Source organism: Eschscholzia californica, unplaced genomic scaffold, assembly GCF_041429995.1.
Source record: "Eschscholzia californica isolate CP2 unplaced genomic scaffold, dmEscCali1.0.p SCAF_6, whole genome shotgun sequence".
In the NCBI taxonomy this organism is placed as follows: Eukaryota; Viridiplantae; Streptophyta; class Magnoliopsida; order Ranunculales; family Papaveraceae; genus Eschscholzia; species Eschscholzia californica.
Window position 1 is genome coordinate 15,465,631 of NW_028238483.1, and position 4,997 is coordinate 15,470,627.

The 4,997-nt window shown below is 40.6% G+C and overlaps 1 long non-coding RNA gene across 1 annotated transcript; it reads left to right on the forward strand.

The window, feature by feature from the left end:
- Positions 1 to 817: 817 nt before the first annotated feature.
- LOC147531954 (uncharacterized) lies at positions 818 to 2,947 on the forward strand. Its single transcript, XR_015227315.1, has 2 exons — positions 818 to 1,617; positions 2,683 to 2,947. It is a non-coding gene; the product is annotated as an uncharacterized LOC147531954 (long non-coding RNA).
- Positions 2,948 to 4,997: the final 2,050 nt, after the last annotated feature.

The following is a 4,997-nucleotide window of genomic DNA, read 5'->3' on the forward strand; positions in this document are numbered from 1 at the left end:
ATTGTTAAGTAAACAAACACCACCTTTGAATCCATAAAGCCTTCCTTAGAGGTAATGTTAATACTCTGAGAGAAATACTTAATGAAGATCCTCTACACCTAGTAGCCGTTTATAGGCTCAGACGCTCAGTAGGAACAAAACTTGAAATGGTACAACTTTTGTTAGAGGCTAACCCTGACGTTTGCCTTCTTATTGATCAAGAAGGAAGAACTCCTTTACATCTAGCTGCCATGAAAGTTCGTATCGAGATCGTGAAGATGTTAATTCAAATCAAACCCGAAGTGATTCAGGTTCAGTCGGATCAAAGAGAAACTATCTTACATTTGTATGTTAAACATAATAGGTTTGAAGCTTAATTTAAAGTTGTTGGTGGAGACGTGGAGTACTTGATGGGTGAAGTCGGTACTATAAACCATGAATCTATTTCTGTTAATTCAATGGATGCAGATGGAAATACTGTGACATCCCATATGTTTAAAGTTAGTTGAGGGATTATTTGATATTTGGGTCAAGTCAAAACAGGGGCTAAATTAGTAAAACGTCCAAACTGGGGGGTATTTTGCAATTGGGACAAAACTCAGGGACTTAAAAGGAAGTAAGTAAGCTGGCACCTTATACAACGACACGTGGCATCATTTTGCCTTAAAAACGAATTTGCCGTGCATGCATGTGGGACGTGTTGGAAGGGGATAAAGTTTGATTATTTTAAAAATTATACGTGGACCCCACTTCATACCAATTTCCTTTAACCCACTTTTACACCCACAACAGAGAACATATATTATGAAATGGGTTTGGTCGTGAGGTTTGGGAGTTTAATGGATTTTTGGCCGTGAGGGTTTCGAAGTTATTTTCGTCGATTTCTTCCTGCCTGATTGTCGGAATTCTATGAAACTTGTTCCAGGTAATCCCATTCGACTTGTTCTACATATCTATCCGTTTAGAATTTTCAATTTCGTCCGTATTTGATGAATTTATGATGGTTATTTCGATAACTGTATAGTTGTACTAATTTCATTTGGGATCGAAATTTGGAGCTATTTAGACGATTATTATTCGATTTCTTGTAATGGTTTATGTTCAGGATCATGTTTAGAATGTTATGGACTATTTTTTTGGGTGACCATATATAGACGGGGTGCTGCCGAATTATTTTACGGCTCGAATTTCATATTTGGAATAGTTTGGAAATGAATTGGAATAGAGATAGTTACCCGAATTTTATCATATTTCATATAAATGGACAGTTTCAGCTATAGATTTATAGTATGGAATTCATTATATGATTTGTCAGCTTATGGAGACTCTAAAATGAGAAATGGAAGTTATGGGAAATTGGTTAGTTGGTTTCTATGCATTTCAAGTATTCAATGGACTTGGGTATGAAAGTTAGAGATCGATTCGACAGATACTTGAAGTCTTCCGAATTTAGCGAATTTGCTTTTAAGTTTTCAAGGTTTTGTTTTAATGATTCTTTTTATTTACGAAGGTTCTTAGTATTAGAACCTAATGTTTCTATTCGGTGGTTTTGGTTATTCTTCCTTATCCCAGAGTATGCGAATGAGGAGGAATAAGGTCGTCTGGTAGGCGGGAGGTCTTTGGTGAGCAAGGACTGAGGTAGGGGTTCTGAATCCTTTATCCAACATGGTTTTATAGATAATGAATATGCTAGATTCTATAGTTATATATGCGCCATTATAACTAGAGTTTAGGTAGCATGAAACTCGATTTATGTGATGAACTGAAATATGGTTGAATGGTTTTACTGCAATATGAGCAATGCTTTCGAACTGTTTTTACTATGATTGCGAACTACTTGGAATTTTCTTGTATGTACCCGACTGCGGATTATGTCAACCTACGGGCACGTAGCCATTGAGGGTAGGTGACATGTGGACACGGGTGTGATCCGTGTGAGACCGGTGAGGTGGGCGACACTAGTCATGAGACCTGTGGGAGTAGAGTGCTTCACTTGCTGGCCATTGGTGCTCGTGCCTCCAGTTCGAGGCTCAGGGACGTACTCCTGACCGCTCGTCTGGGAGGTGACATTGATTGGGAATCCCTCTGCTTTGTGGCGATATGACTCTTGGTTGTTCCACTTCCGTGTTTGATAAGATAATGAATATGAATATTGGTTTTGAGATACGAATGTAAATGGAACTGATTTTGAAAGATTGCATTAGATGCATGACAGGGTACCGAAGAGAATGAGGTTCAGGTCCTTCCATGGGTATTGGGGGACGGCTCTCTTATTCGAACTCGGTGATCAAAAACTTATTTAGATACTTAAGGTATATATGTATCATGAGGTAAACTCTTCAATGATTGCGGAGTCCCTTAGTGGGAGAGGGACTTACCGGCTAGGGGTAAGTCTCTTTCTCGAGGAGACGTAGTGCATTAGCTAGTGCCATAAATGGGCTGGTACTATCTAACGCACTCTAGGTTCTCCTGAGGTACTCTCCTCTTATTGGGAGCGCACCATGGGTGGGCAGCTAATCACTGCTATTGCTTGCTAGATTAAGGAAAACGGTTTTGTATATAGTATATATGGTAACTGGTTTGATAACTCGTTTTGTCATGATGTTTACAATTTAGTAAATGAACTTTTGAAAACGTGATGGATTTTGGATTGGTCTTCTACCAGAATAACTCGTGTCGGTGAGTATTCTGACCCCCTACCAGTTGTTAGTGTGCAGGTGCTTTTTCGTAGCCTCGAGGCGGAGTTGTATTCCAGCCGGTGATCTTGTCTGACGAGGCTAGTGGAGTTATGTCGTTTTATATGATTTTTCGTTATTTTCAAGTTATGTATTTATTGCAGAAACCAAACTCTAATATGTATATACGTAAAACTTAGAGTTGTTTATAAGTTGTATCGGTGTTTTATGAGGCGTTTGTATGTTTGTGGTTCGGGTTTCGACCCGAAACTGAGTTAAGTTTGTTTAGCTTCCGCTCGATAGTTTATTTCTTTGTGTATGCGAATGTATGGTTTGCATGACAGGTTTTACAGGTGCGACCGGTTCGATTTACAGAGGAGACTCTGTCGGATTTCAGTCTTGTCTGTGAATTGCCGGGGCGTGGTCGTGTCTATTTTGGGACACGGGGCGTCACAAATACAATTTTACATCTTGCTATATTAAGGAGGCAGACTAAAGATGGGTGAAGTTGGTACTGTATATTGAATTCAAGAGTGCCTCTATAGCGCCCCTCTTTTTGCATTCTTCCCATTCTTCTCTTAGCACTCCACCCGACTGAGCAGTCCGAGGCACGCTAAACAATTAAAAAAAAAAAACTACAACAAAATAAAGAAACAGAAAATAAACATAAAAGTAAGTATAGAAAATGTTTTTGAATAAGCAGAACGCGTTAATGTTGGTACATCTCTAACACAAAAAGTATTTTACAAACATAAATAATAATCACGGTTATGGCCTTATGGTGTTGGAAATATGGGGTAGATCAATGGAACTGTCGGGTAGATAAGAACTTATTCACTGTGTCGTGGTATGGAGGTCACTGCGTTGAAAGTGATTTCGGAGTAACCGGGGTGCTAATTACTTGATTCCGATCACTCCCCAAGGATTGACCACAACTTACTTCCTCTGTCTGCACTAACAGAGCTAGTATTGGAGATAACAGGACTCGAAAACTTAAACAGTCAGAAAGAGGAAGATAGTCGAAATTGAGTTGTGTATTTTCTCTCTTGATTTCAGCCAGTATATATAGCCTCTGAGAAAACCCTAACCGCCTAGGAAACGTGGTAGAGAAGTTAAGGGAGTGGGAGATAAACTCGGACTAATTTGATTAATCCTACGAGATCAGTTAGAGATATACTCAAATACTGATTAGGTTAATCCCACCGACTTAGTCAAAATCCGAGTTTAAGTAAAACTACTGTTCGTGGAAAAAGAGTCTTTTCACTATAAGCTCCCAAGCACCCAAGCTCCCAAGCACCCGAGCACACGGGCACACGACCCACGGCCCAAAGGTCCAAAGGCCCATAAGCCCAAATAGCCCAAGTAGCCCAAATAGTCCAAATTGGTTAAAAGCTTAAATGCCTCACACGTGTGCGCGCGCGTGTGGGAGCCTTCTCTACTCCACCATGTGCTTTACAATGAGTTGTCAAGCAACTTATTATAAGACACCTTTAGTTTCACTAGTTGGAAGATGTGGGACTTTAATTGTCTAGAGAAAGAAAGCTTTGAATGCCATCTTCCTTCTAGAGGTGGACCCCACCCATGTGCTAACTAGAAGATAAATAGTCTTGACTAGTAGTGAGTGGGTGAGGCTCACTCTTAATTAATTATTAGACGGTAATGGGCCCAACCATTATATAAACCTAACAGTCCCCCACAAGATGACTATCAAAGACTTCTGACTGCTAAGCTGGAAGTGGGACATGTACTTAAGTGCTCAATATCTTTCGATTTGAATTGACACATAGTGGAGTGAGGCAACAACCAAAACTAAAGCAACCGAGTGAAACTATTCTTGAACTTGGAGATTTCTGGCTGAGACCCCCACAACACATACGATACCCGGTGAGTTCTGCGTTCTCCGCGATTCGTTCATGTTCATTAAGTATGCCCTGAACATACCTTGGGACTGGTGAGGTTTTAAGAAGACTGTTGTTTGTCTTCATTAGAGGGCGGCCTTCCACCCTCGGGCTCACGTAGGTGATCTCTTTGAGTCTACCTCATCGTAGGCGCTGACCCCTTACTCGGGTCCGAAATCATTAAGAACTTTGGAAAGTTCATCCTCATCATCATCAGCAGCTAAACACCATATAGTCCATCTCAATAGGACCACCATTACGGTAATGGATATATTAGCTATCGGTGCATTCATCAAGTCCGTCTCATTAGAACCACCACAAAGGGCTATGAATGCATTAAGAGCCTTTGGCTCATCCTTAGGTCAAACTCTGACCCCTCAATGGAGCTCTGCTAGTTCTACTCTAGCTGGCTCCGCTCCACGTCACAGGAATGGAAAATTAGCAC